Consider the following 15,279-nt stretch of genomic DNA (forward strand, 5'->3'; position numbering starts at 1 on the left):
TAACTCTCTAGCCTTGTCTAGGAACTAACTAAGTAGAACAAACCCTGGCTACTCATACACAGCGGAGCTTGCCCCAGCTCAGTCATACAAAGCAGTTGTTGTCCACAGCAATCACTGTTACTTGCATTTTTTTTCTATTGGAGAACACTTATAATAATAATAATAATAATAATAATAATAATAATAATAATAATTTAAATAATTTATAACTAGTTTTAGTTGGGTTTAATTATGGGTAGATTTGTCCTTTTTTTATAAATTATACATTATGTATATGTGTGCACATTGTTATTGAATTGCTTTTCTTTTATTTACTGTCTACAACACTTGACCACTGCAGCCGATCACCACAGTGCCTTGGTGCTGCTAACTAGAGATGAGTGGATTGAGTTTGAGTCGAATTACCTGAAATTTGTAATTTCACAAGAAACTGAACATTTTGAAATTTGCTTCACAGTTCATAAATAATAAAAAAACTGACTGGCTTCATTTCCCACCCTGGTGAAGCATCAAAGAGCCGCTAACATAATTTTGCATTGCTGTCCGGGCCTCCCCATAATGCCCTGATGTTTTGACATCTAGCAGATTCTCAAACCTTTTACATTTACATAATACTCTCCAACCCATTGGTTGGGGGTGGATAGGAGTGAAGTCGAATATTGTGTCTGGTGCTAAACGCCGAACACAGACTTCTCTAAGACTGTTGCAATGTTCAGCGTTCTGGGAAAATCCGTGAGAGAGTGGGAATATTTTTCAGTTCAAGAGTTCAGGTCTTCATTGTTTTCAGTGGTGTTCAGGTTCTAGTTCAAGTTCGAGCAAAGAACTGAACTTTGGAATAAAGTTTGGATAGAGTACCAGAACACAAACTTTCCCGGGTCTGCTCATCCTAGATGTGACTGATTTGCTTTTGCACTTCCATATACAATAGTGCACTGGTGGCACCAAGAATGTTTATTATCACTAGAAGTCGGTACTATAGTCAAGACTGGGTACTCTCATTTAAAACTAAGTAAAAATCTATTTCACTTAAGATTATTTTATAGGTTTTTTTCCCTTAACCTCTCTAACATGAATTGGGTCTAATGATTACCTGTGATATTTGAAAAAGCTTTACATGTTTAAGAGTTTATGGTATAAAAAGTAGTGTTATTTATATCTTTTCCTACAGTCATTTTTCTTTTTATTTGTATTCTATTTTTATTTGAAGTTATAATTTTTTGCAATTTTAACTTTATTTTTTCATTTTGTTTTATTTACATTTCTTAATATTTAGTTTATTTTTGATTCTTTAATTTCATAAAAATACCTATAACGTTTGACAAAGAAAATGTGGATTTTATTAGAAATATATACTTTGTGAATTTTGAATTTCTTCAGGACCTTTAAAATTATTAAGACCATTATTTCAGTTTTTTACTTTAGATCTAGGCATATATCCAAGCCTCGGTTGAAGGCAGGGCTGATCAGAAAACATGTGAAATTGGACAGTTTAGAAAACATCTTTGAGCATCTCTGATAAAAGCCTGAGGCTAAAGTCTCATGGGAGATTAACAATATTGAATTTGTAGGCTATTTACAGCACTTTCTCTTAAAAAATACAAACCAAAAAGATTCTCACATACTAACAATCCTGTCACTAAGATATATCAGTAGATCAACATTCTATTTCAGTTAGAGTCTCACATGAGACCACTTTTCATGTTCCAAATAGGAGTTGTTAGTAAATTATAACTTATAATTAGAGATGATGGAACTTTTCAAGGTTCAGTGAACGGTTCAAGGTTCAGTGAACGGTTTGCAGAACGGTTCGTCAAATGTATCTGAATCTCATTAAATTCAATGGGGGGCATTCAATGGGGGGCAAAACCAAACGCATAGACAACACCTTCAGGGGGAAAAAAGCTGCCCCAAAATCTCAAATTAGGGGCAGACACCATAAAAAGTGGCATCAATTGACCCGCAGTAGAAATTTTATAATGGCGCAGCAGTCAGGCACGGGCCATGCATGGGACATGATCTGAGCCAGCATTTACAGCTTGGAATTGAAGTTTCAATGAGGACCTTGAGGTGGTGGTGTAAGCCTTGTTAGCTGGGAGACCTGAAATCTCATGCAACACTCCAATATTTATTTTTATTACAGCCACAATCAAATGGCACAAAGATCAGTTTCATACAGTACTATAGGTAGAAAAATGTAAGGAAAGTAACACCAGTAGTTAACTGAAAGTAAATGCAGGCCTGCCTGTCTGGAAGCCCTACTTACACAGGCAACCCAATGGATGGAGACCCCACTTGGAGTCTCCACATTTCAAAAAAATGTTTTCACCATCAGCAGCAGTAGCAACAGCATATACAGAAGACACTATAAGATGACACAGACTGCAATAATGCAAGATCAATGCATGACACTAAAAACAACACCATCACCTAGTCTGCCCAGTCTACGACTGGGGTGCAAAAGTCAGTGGAGATCCATGACTTGTTCATTTTGATGAAAGTTAGTCAGTCTACACTTTCAGGGGACAGCCAGATGCGCTTATCTGTCAGGACACCACCAGCAGTGCTGAAGACACATTCTGAGAGAAAACTAGCTGCCATGCATGACAAAATCTCCAAGGCATTACATTTGAGCTCAGGCCACTCTTCCATTTTTGAAGACCAAAATGCAAAAGAGTCCAACCCTCCCGTGATTGCAATGAGATTGAGCTACTGATACACCTGCACCGTCCTCTTCAGTCGTTTACAACGTGTCAAACTTGTACTCTGTTCTGCTGGTGCACATGCTGGTCTAAAAAATCTGTAAAAGGACTCGCAGAAATTGCTTATGCCAGTTACACTCCTGGTGTTAATGTTGAGGCGATGATGCCTGGACATTCCCAGGGTTGGATGCCTAGAACTCAGATGCACACTGTGTGCCTCACTGCTGTCTTGGAGAAAATCACTCTCTGTTTCTCTGTGTAGTCAGCACTGTTTCTAAGCCTAAGAATATGGGCATCATTTTGAAAATTGGGCAGCAAGAAGGCGCTCATGTGTTGCACGCTTTCGCGAGGTCCAAGATCATGGTTTGTTGGTGGTGGGGTAACACTCAAAGTTGGTTCTTCTTGCCCCTCAAGTCAACCACAGACAATAGAGAGGGTATCATTATCCTCTTCATCTCATGACTGTTGTGCATCCTTCACCTCCTCCTCCTCCTCCTCCATTTGTTCATCGGCTCCTATATCTTCACTAACTTTCTAAACCACTAAGGTCATTATTCAATGTTTGTATAAAGCTGTATATGTTTCTGATACACTGCCCCTTATCTACTTGTTTACTATATGGGACAATTGTTAATCTAGTAGCAGTTCTATGATATGCCATTTGAATTTATACTGCATAGCATATTTATTTAATTTATTTTTTTGCGATCTACTTTTTCACCAGGTGGTTACTAAAGGTCGTTCATGACTTTTTAACATATACATACACTCACTGGCCACTTTATTAGGTACACCTGTCCAACTGTGTGTTAAGACTTAATTTCTAATCAGCCAATCACATGGCGGCAACTCAGTGCATTTAGGCATGTAGACATGGTCAAGACAATCTCCTGCAGTTCAAACCGAGCATCAGTATGGGGAAGAAAGGTGATTTGAGTGCCTTTGAACGTGGCATGATTGTTGGTGCCAGAAGGGCTAGTCTGAGAATTTCAGAAACTGCTGATCTACTGGGATTTTCACGCACAACCATCTCTAGGGTTTACAGAGAATGGTCCGAAAAAGAAAAAAAATCCAGTGAGCGGCAGTTCTGTGGCCGGAAATGCCATGTTGATGCCAGAGGTCAGAGGAGAATGGGCAGACTGGTTCGAGCTGATAGAAAGGCAACAGTGACTCAAATTGCCACCCGTTACAACCAAGGTAGGCAGAAGAGCATCTCTGAACGCACAGTGCGTCGAACTTTGAGGCAGATGGGCTACAGCAGCAGAAGACCACACTGGGTACCACTCCTCTCAGCTAAGAACAGGAAACTGAGGCTACAATTTGCACAAGCTCATCGAAATTGGACAGTAGAAGATTGGAAAAACGTTGCCTGGTCTGATGAGTCTCGATTTCTGCTGCGACATTCGGATGGTAGGGTCAGAATTTGGCGTAAACAACATGAAAGCATGGATCCATCCTGCCTTGTATCAACGGTTCAGGCTGGTGGTGGTGGTGTCATGGTGTGGGGAATTTTTTCTGGGCACTCTTTGGGCCCCTTGGTACCAATTGAGCATCGTTGCAACGCCACAGCCTACCTGAGTATTGTTGCTGACCATGTCCATCCCTTTATGACCACAATGTACCCAACATCTGATGGCTACTTTCAGCAGGATAATGCGCCATGTCATAAAGCTCGAATCATCTCAGATTGGTTTCTTGAACATGACAATGAGTTTACTGTACTCAAATGGCCTCCTCAGTCACCAGATCTCAATCCAATAGAGCATCTTTGGGATGTGGTGGAACGGGAGATTCGCATCAGGGATGTGCAGCCGACAAATCTGCGCCAACTGTGTGATGCCATCATGTCAATATGGTCCAAAATCTCTGAGGAATGCTTCCAGCACCTTGTTGAATCTCTGCCACGAAGAATTGAGGCAGTTCTGAAGGCAAAAGGGGGTCCAACCCCTTACTAGCATGGTGTACCTAATAAAGTGGCCAGTGAGTGTATATACTTTACTTTTAACCATGTGTGTACCTGTGTGTACGGTGTTACACTTACCAAGCTTATTTTACTTTTATGATTGCTCCTATCCTTCTTTGACCACATGTACAGCTTTCTTTTCTTAGTCTTCTCAGTTTGCTGGTATCATGAGCCCACCTCAATCGATGTAAGCCACCCTCCCATGGCACCCGCCTGTGCGATGACAGTCTGGAAATTTAAGATATTGTTATCCCTTCTGAATCCTCCTATGCTTCAACTTCTTCCTCTGTGAACAGCACCTCCTCACGAAGACTATTCAAAATGTGCTCCAGCGTGTACATGACCGGAAAAGTGATGCTGATGACGGCATCATCAGCGCTAACCATCTTAGTAGCAATTTCAAAACTGGGCAAAAGGGTGCAGAGGTCTTTCATCTGTGCCCACTCCACAAGCGTGATTTGCACCACATCCTTACTCAGTTGGACCAGGCTATGCAAAAGGACATACTGCACCAGGGCTCATTGCTGCTGCCACATCTGCTTCAACATGTGCAGAGTGGAATTCCACCATGCTGGAACTTTGCAAATCAAACTGTTAACTTGTGTGCCAAAAGACCTCTGTAGCAATACAAGTTGATGACCTGTGGGGTGTGATCGGCATAATTAAGCACACATCAACTGTGCTTTCTGCAGCATCACATCCAGGCTGGGATAGTAACTGAGAAAATGCTGTACCACTAGGTTGAGGATGTGAGCCATGCAAGTCATGTGTGTGAGGTTGCAACAGAATAGGGCTGCCACCAGGTTTGTAATGCTATAACAAATGACTTTCCCAGGCTCCCGGTATAGTGGAGACATCCATTTCTCTAACTCGGCCAGTATAGCTGTCCACAACTCTTGAGCTGTGTGACCATGACCTCCCAGACATATTAAGTTGAACACTGCCTGATTGCGGTGAGTCATGGCTGCACAGTACAGAGGTGGGGGTGATTATATCTGCACTGTTAGAATGCTTGTCAGATTACTTAAGAGGTTGAGGGCACAAGTATAGGCCCTAGAGGAGGTGGAGGAGCCAGAAGCAGTGGAGGATGTGTTAGATGCAGAGGTTTGTCCCGCAAGCCTTGGGGATTCAAATACTTGTGGAGCAGCCCCTTGACCACTTGCCCACATAGCCACCAAAGTCACCCAGTGCCCAGTTAGTGAGATGTAATGCCCTTGCCCATATTTGCTCTTACAGATGTCAGTGGTGAAATGCACCATGGCAGATGTAGATTTTTTTCAGGGAACAGGTGATGTTGTCGGTGACATGTTGGTGTAGAGCTGGCACAGCTTTATTAGAGAAACAATGGAGACTGGGCAGCTGGTACTGGGGTACTGCGACTGCCATCAACTTTCTGAAACCGTCTGTATCCACCAGACGGAAAGTCAGCATTTCTGTAGTCAGCAGTTGTGAGATAATGGAGTTCAAGCTCTTAGCTTTGGCATGTGTAGGAGGTAACATTCTTTTATGTGACCATAACTGCAGGACTGAGGGCTGGCTGCTGTGCTAAGAGGGGGTGTAGTACGAAGAAAAGGACAAACTGCTGTATTGTGAGTGAAGTGCAGTCGAAGATGTTGTTGTAGATTGAGAAAGATGTGTTGTACTAGGTGACAGAAAAGCAGCAGTAATGTCCACTTATGTAACAGCTGACATGCTCTCACTTACTCCAACTATAGGGGTAAACAAGTGGAGTTTCTGCGGCCAGAGATCTGTGTGACAAAACTTGGCATGGTGACGGAGGAGGAAGAAGCTACAGATGGTGTTGATGGGACAGTTGGTGGTTTGCAATGCCCCCTAGTCAGCATTTTAGCCCTGTGAGATTCCCACACTAAGGCATGTTGGTCACGCATGTGCCAATTCATGTATGTAGTTGTAAAATCGCAATTTTTGTCTGTACTGAGTTTCTTTTGGAAATTTAACAGATAACGTGTGTTAGGCAACCCTTGCCGCCCCAGTGAACTGCACACTCATGACCGATGCTGGCCACAGCCATAGTTGGAGCTGAGAATGTAGTGCTTGTCATGGTTCGTCCAGCCCCAGATCCGTACTTCGTCTGGCCTCGGATCCAATTTGAAAAAATTTGAGGCATCAGTACAGATGCTTTCCTCCTCTGGATTCTGTGATTCTACAAAGAAGACCTCTCATGCCCATGTAATAGAATGTGTGAACAGCTCTCTAGAATGGCCCATCTGTGGTTCCCCACAGACAATTGGGCATTTGGAAAACTATGACGCATTAAGGTACTGTCACACTAAGTAATATCGCTAGCAATATCGCTATAACTAGTGACATTATAGCGATATTGCTAGCGATATCACTGTGTGTGATACTTACCTACAACCTGCTCCCTCGCTGGTTATCACTGATTGCACGAGAACAGGCTGGACTGTTTCTCGTCGTCAGCTTCCTGCGGCGCTTCCTGTGGAGAGACAAGCGTGGAGCCGGGCGGGAGGATGCAGGATCGCCTACTGTGACAGGTAAGTAGCGACCCCCGTCCCCAGCGATGTCGCTGGTGAGATCTGCCTGTGTGGCAGCTCACTAGTGACCACTTAGCGATGCACCAGCGATCCTGACCGCGTCATATCACTGGTCGAGATCGCTGGTGCATCGCTAAGTGTGACAGTACCTTTAGAAACAAGGGTGATTGGGGTGCTAGCTCTGAGAATTGTCATGTGGTGTTAAGGTAGAGGAAGAGGAGGAAAGGCCACATGATGCAGTGCTTGCCATCCACTGGAGCACTTTTCTCTTTCTAAGCCTCATCTACAAGGCTGACCGCTGTGCGTTTGCCAAAGAAAGGGAGTTAGTGGAAACCTGTCTCTCTGATTTGCCACTGAAACACTGTTTTATCACAAGTGATTTGGATTAGCTAATTGGCCATCAAGGCTGCAGCCCAATATTAGGACTAACGATTTTTAAGTGGAAATCTGGCCCTCTGATTTACTGCTGAAACACAATTTTATCACAAATAATTTGGATACGCTAGTTGTCCCTTCAGGCTGCACCTCAATATTATGCCTAATGATTTTTAAGTATAAACGTGACCTTCTGATTTGCCACTGAAACACAATTTTATCACAAATGATTTGGAGTAGCAAATGGTTCCTTCTGAGACTGGCATAGTTTTGGCACCATCTACACTCACTGGCCACTTTATTAGGTACACCATGCTAGTAAGGGGTTGGACCCCCTTTTGCCTTCAGAACTGCCTCAATTCTTCGTGGCAGAGATTCAACAAGGTGCTGGAAGCATTCCTCAGAGATTTTGGACCATATTGACATGATGGCATCACACAGTTGGCGCAGATTTGTCGGCTGCACATCCCTGATGCGAATCTCCCGTTCCACCACATCCCAAAGATGCTCTATTGGATTGAGATCTGGTGACTGAGGAGGCCATTTGAGTACAGTAAACTCATTGTCATGTTCAAGAAACCAATCTGAGATGATTCGAGCTTTATGACATGGCGCATTATCCTGCTGAAAGTAGCCATCAGATGTTGGGTACATTGTGGTCATAAAGGGATGGACATGGTCAGCAACAATACTCAGGTAGGCTGTGGCGTTGCAACGATGCTCAATTGGTACCAAGGGGCCCAAAGAGTGCCCAGAAAAAATTCCCCACACCATGACACCACCTCCACCAGCCTGAACCGTTGATACAAGGCAGGATGGATCCATGCTTTCATGTTGTTTATGCCAAATTCTGACCCTACCATCCGAATGTCGCAGCAGAAATCGAGACTCATCAGACCAGGCAACGTTTTTCCAATCTTCTACTGTCCAATTTCGATGAGCTTGTGCAAATTGTAGCCTCAGTTTCCTGTTCTTAGCTGAGAGGAGTGGTACCCAGTGTGGTCTTCTGCTGCTGTAGCCCATCTGCCTCAAAGTTCGACGCACTGTGCGTTCAGAGATGCTCTTCTGCCTACCTTGGTTGTAACGGGTGGCAATTTGAGTCACTGTTGCCTTTCTATCAGCTCGAACCAGTCTGCCCATTCTCCTCTGACCTCTGGCATCAACATGGCATTTCCGGCCACAGAACTGCCGCTCACTGGATTTTTTTTCTTTTTCGGACCATTCTCTGTAAACCCTAGAGATGGTTGTGCGTGAAAATCCCAGTAGATCAGCAGTTTCTGAAATTCTCAGACCAGCCCTTCTGGCACCAACAATCATGCCACGTTCGAAGGCACTCAAATCACCTTTCTTCCCCATACTGATGCTCGGTTTGAACTGCAGGAGATTGTCTTGACCATGTCTACATGCCTAAATGCACTGAGTTGCCGCCATGTGATTGGCTGATTAGAAATTAAGTCTTAACACACAGTTGGACAGGTGTACCTAATAAAGTGGCCAGTGAGTGTAGTTCAATGCTGTAAATTCAATTTCACACAGGACAGGATCCTATCAAGCTAACTGACAAGTTCACCTTCAGCAGCAGCACTAGCACAGGAGTGACCTTTTTGCACAGTGACACTGAGGCAATGGCCCCAGCAAAACAAGATGTTCGCTTTTTTTATGGCCAAGGACATGTGACTTTGGCAGCCAATCACAGAAGACCTTATGTCATGAAGTTGTGGATGGTTTCTGCACCCTGATTTGCTGCTGGAATCAACAAACATAAAGTTAAGGAAAAAAGAAAAAGAGTGCGCAGCTCCTCTAACTTCTCCACACACTCCTCTATCCTCTCCACACCGCCTCCACTCATCAAACACGTCCCCTGTCCACCTCGCTCATCATACAGTATGACTATTCTAGCCAAAGTTGAATGATTTACCGAACATTGACCGACTTTTGCTGACTTTGTGTAAAAATGCTACGTTCATGCAAAATTTGAGATTGGCGAATGTTTTCCAAACAATTTCGCTCATGTCTACTTATAATTATCAGGGACATTTTACACAAAGTGGAACTCTGGACAAAATTTTAAAGTGGGGCTCAAAATGCTAACATGTTGCACCATCACACTCAAATGTTTTGGTTGCATTTACATTAAATGTAAACGATAAATGTGCGCAATCGACAATATGGAAGTCGCTTGGCACTTGTTTACCAGCCTCTTTATACAAGTTGATGAAAAATGATAGGCACAGAACTATCAATGATAGATCAATATGTCCCCATACAGTACCATGTTTCCATAAGTAACAATACATTTAATAGTTGCGTATTAGTAATAGATAAGAAATCCATTGATAAATCAGAATTGTACTGATAAAGACACATCAGGTACTCGACAGATGATAAATCCAAAAAGAAAAAAATAAGGAGTTAAATAGTTAAAAACAGTAAACAATATATTGCTGTTTATACAAAGTAAACATACAGAGATCAGAAGCATATAGGTTGACAAAAACCATCACACCTGCTATCAGATAACAAGGTTATGATGCAAGAAGGGTATATTAAGTAGACATGAAAAGTTATGAGCGAAACATTGGATATTGGGGTCTGGCAGGTTTGGCTGAACATTTAAAAAAAGTTTAGTTTGGGTACCAGAACAGTACCCAAACTTGAACCTGAACCCGGACCCTGTTCAGATCAATGTTGGTTCTAAACATCCGTTTTTGCCATGCTGTCATCTGTGTGACAGCATGGCAAACACAGGCTCTAATCAGTGGTAAGATCTTTAATGACGGTCTGAAATCTGCGGTTCCCACACTGTCATACAGACACCAGGTTAAGCCAGCAACTCTGGCTGGTTGTAAAAAAGGTTACTTCCAGACACAGGGGTCAGCTGATGAGAGAATACTACTCTCATTAGAATACACCTGCTGTTGCTGATAACAGCGAGTGTAGGCGAGTTTGATGTGAGTATTTATTCGCCAGCGTTTGTGCTATAAATAAATACAGCACAAGCAAAACCGACAGTAGTGGGCTCCAACCCTCAGGTGTCAGCTTCATCATGGTTTGTTATCAAGAATAAACTAAATTAATCATTTTAAAAAAATGGCATAATGTCCCCCCTATTTTTGACAACCAGACAAGCTAAAGCAGAGAGCTGGGGACTAGTATTTTTAGACTGGTAAGGCCATGGACATTGCCTCCATATAGCCTAAAAATAGCTGCGCCAATTCTGGCTCTTTGCCCAGCTCTTCCCACTTGCGCTGGTGTGATGGCAAGTGAGGTAATATCTGTGGGGTTGATGTCAGTTGTTTAATGGACACTGACAAAAAACCCAGTCATATTATAAATAAAAAAATTTCCTGAATAAAGTCTTCACATTGAAATAAAGACACTGACACTTTTTTAATTTAAACTAAAAAGGCAAAGTTATACTCTCCTTTATGCATAATCCACTGAAGCCCATGTCACTTGTAAAAGACAAAAAATAATAAACAGCCATAATACTCACCTTTACGCCTAAAGAAGGAAAATAATAAACAGCCATATCCCTCTCCTGTCTGATGTGAACATAATCCATTACTGTCCCACAAAGAGCAGGATGATTTGGATAGTGGTCACATCAGTGATACGACTGTTATCCACACCAGTCGGCTCACACTGAGACAGGAGCATAATCACGCCCCTACAGTGTGTATCACTGAGCTCCTGTGAGAAAGGTAACCAAAATTCATAGCTGATGAATCCCGGTCACCTTACTTAGAGTACCGCTCACTGTGTGAGAACTCTCAACTAACTTACCACCAATCAGAGTGAACAGTGTTTCTCATGGTATCACAGAGATGACAGCATGGGACACAGCCGATGTTTGGGATGCCGACTCCGAACAGTAGCACAGATTTTCTAGAGAAGTCCATGTTCGAACTCTGTGCACAGACACTAGGTGTTTGATAGGGACCCCAAACGTTACTGTTCAGATTAGCATATCTCTAGTCATGAAGAAAAATACTAGACTCTCAATGTTGAAGTGAGAGCATATAAATGAAAGGGAGAGCATACTTCAATCAAATAATCACCAATGGTTTTGTAGTAAACGTTTTCCCAGAATGCCACTATTTATATATGAAGCTGGGAAGAAGCTGGGCGAAATGCATGTTGGGACAGAGGGATACAGCCTAATTTCCATGCTATTTCATATCGGCAAATATTCAGCAGGTAATAAGTCTCCTTTCATATTGATAACATTTGTTAATACAGCTAGATAGCACAATCACACCTTACTAATATGCACTTTGTTCTTGAATTAAATGTTTGATCCTAAAATAGTCAGCAGCACAATAATAGTAATACTTACGTTCCTATCTAGATGTAAGTACTATGTTACATTACTTATTCTATAATCCCAAAGCAGAGGCTAGCAAAATAAGCTCATCCATAAATTAATAATAAATACCCCCCAAAAATGGTCATGTGAGCAAATGATAGAAACAATAAATGTATTCAATTTTATTAACAAGTATATACAGTAGACACATACAAAATAAACAATTCATAGCAATAAAACAAAAGGAGAAAAAAGAATGTAGTGCCACATCCGGGTTGGTTGTTATACTAGTTAGTAAATACAGCTGAAAAAAAATCAATGATCATTTCTTAAAGGAGGGAACAAAAAGGTTCAAAAATATTATACCATGATGTTATATATAAGATCCATAAAATCCTTTTTCAACAATCAAAATTTCTAAAGAGAAAATTATAAAAAGTGCAAGTCCAATCAAATGGTCAAATCTGACCTACAAGTAATTAGATCGTATCATAAAATGGAAAAAGGTTCCATGATAAAGTTAAATGCACATTAAGCCCTATAACCACCATCACATGATTACATAATTAGAAGAGGATATAAAGACCATATGGTCAGTAAAGTATAAATCAAAGTCAGAAGAGCAACCTGGTGGAGGGACGTGGGAAGAGAGACCCCAACGTGGGTTTCACTATTCTGCTTCTTCGGGGGGCAGAATATACTTTATACTTTACTGACCATATGGTCTTTATATCCTCTTTTAAATTTGTAATCATGTGATTGTTATATGCGCATTTACAGTAACTTGATCCTGGAACCTTTTCTATTTTATGATACTATCTAATTACTTGTAGGTCATATTTGACCATTTTATTGCACTTGCACTTTATATAATTTTCTCTATAGAAATTTTGATTGTTGAAAAAGGTTTTTATGAATCTTATCTATATAACATCATTACATAATATTTTTGCACCTTTTTGTTCCCTCCTTTAAGAAATGATCATTGATTTTTTCGGATATATTTACTAACTAGTATAACAACCAACCTGGATGTGGCACTTAGGTGTCGCTACATCCTTTTTTCTCCTTTTGTTTTATTTTTATGAATTTTTTATTTTGTATGTGTCTATATATAATTTGTTAATAAAATTTGAATACATTTATTGTTTCTATCATTTGCTCACATGTTCATTTTTTGGGGGTATTTACTTATTCTATACCCACAGTTTTAATTCACAATTTCTGTCTATATGAATTTTGACAGGGGAGTTTTTGGATTTATGTGACTCCTCAGTACTCCGCAGTGAACGTGTGAACACACGATAATATATCCAGTGCTCACCTTGTAAAATTGTTATCATCTCCCCTTATTCTGACTGTTAACAATTTTTGTGGCTATAAACGGGCTATTTATTCAATGATGCTCATGATGTTCTAATCTATGCACCACATGGTCAAGATTATTTCAGGAGTCACCAATTGTTTTCAGCATAATTTATTAATAATCCTTCGCGGTAATACATTGATGTATAATATTCACAATGTTATAAGGGAAGTGTGGGGACTCCACCGTCATTTTCTGCAAGCCCAGAGCCCACCACAGCCTTGCACCGCTGAACTCCACCCTCCTCCCAGCCTGGGGACCGCATCATCACCCACCTCATGCTGACAGCTTCCTGCAGCAGCGACCATGCCTCCTGGGACTTTGCTCCACCTGAGCCTCCCCACCCCTCCCGATAAGCTAAATTTGGATTATAAGATGTACTCCCATTTTTCCCTCAAATTTGGGGGCAAAAGGTACATCTTATAATCCAAAAAATGTAGTAATTCCTATGTAAATTTTAGGGCAACTACAGACAGCAAAGCATGTCACATTATTACTGTGGCATAAAATATGATGATTATTTATAAATTGATGATGACCACTAATAGTCTCAAATGTTGTGTAGTGAGAGACATTGGTGCAAGCAAGACAATGTCAGTGTGGAAAACATCCATTAACTGACCCTAAGTATTCTAGCGTATTGGGCATAGATGGTACATAGTGGCTTTTAACCAGTATATCTCTAAGGTTTTTACATCATTTTGATGTCATTAATGGAGTATCAGATAGGTATGATTTGAAAGAAGTTCAGTGTGTAATATGTACCAATGTTTTCCAAGTATACAGTGGGGAAAAAAAGTATTTAGTCAGCCACCAATTGCGCAAGTTCTCCCACTTAAAAAAATGAGAGAGGACTACATCATAGGTAGACTACAACTATGAGAGTCAAAATAAGAAAACAAATCCAAAAAATCACCTTGTCTGATTTGGCAAGATTTTTTTTGCAAATTATGGTGGAAAATAAATATTTGGTCATTAACAAAAGTACATCTCAATATTTTGTTATATATCCTTTGTTGGCAATGACAGAGGTCAATCGTTTTCTGTAAGTCTTCACAAGGTTAACACACACACTGTTGGTGGTATGTTGGCCCATTCCTCCATGCAGACCCCCTCTACAGCAGTGATGTTTTGGGCCTGTCGCTGGGCAGCACGAACTTTCAACTCCCTCCAAAGATTTTCTATAGGGTTGAGATCTGGAGACTGGCTAGGCCACTCCAGAACCTTCATATGCTTCATACGAAGCCACTCCTTCATTGCCCTAGTGGTGTGATTGGGATCATTATCATGCTGAAAGACCCATCCACATTTTATCTTCAATGCCCTTGTGATGGCAGGAGGTTTGCACTCAAAATCTCAGGAAACATGGCCCCATTCATTCTTTCATGTACACAGATCAGTCATCCTGGTCCCTTTGCAGAGGAATAGCCCCAAAGCATGATGTTGCCACCCCCATGCTTCACAGTAGGTATGGTGTTCTTTAGATGCGACTCAGCATTTTGTCTCCTCCAAACATGTTGAGTTTTGTTTCTACCAAACAGTTCTACTTTGGTTTCATCAGACCATATGACATTCTCCCAATACTCTTCTGGATAATTCAAATGCTCTCTTGCAAACTTCAGATGGGCCCAGACATTTACTGGCTTAAGCAGGGGGACACATCTGGCACTGCAGGATCTTAGTCCCTGGCGGCGTAGTGTATTACTTATGGAAGCCTTTGTTACAGTGGTCCCAGCTCTATGCAGGTTATTCACTAGGTCCCCCCATGTAGTTCTGGGATTTTTGTTCACCGTTCTTGTGATCATTTTGATCCCATGGGGTGAGATTTTGCGTGGAGCCCCAGATTGAGGGAGATTGTCAGTGGTCTTGTATGTCTTCCATTTTCTTATTATTGCTCCCACAGTTGATTTAATCACACCAAGCTGCTTGCCTATTGCAGATTCAGTCTTCCCAGCCTGTTGCAGGGCTACAATTTTGTTTCTGGTGTCCTTCAACAGCTCTTTGGTTTCCACCATAGTGGAGCTTGGAGTATGACTGTTTGTGGTTGTGGA

This window comes from Dendrobates tinctorius, unplaced genomic scaffold (genome assembly GCF_039654945.1).
Source record: "Dendrobates tinctorius isolate UK_male_01 unplaced genomic scaffold, ASM3965494v1 ptg000069l, whole genome shotgun sequence".
NCBI lineage: Eukaryota > Metazoa > Chordata > Amphibia > Anura > Dendrobatidae > Dendrobates > Dendrobates tinctorius.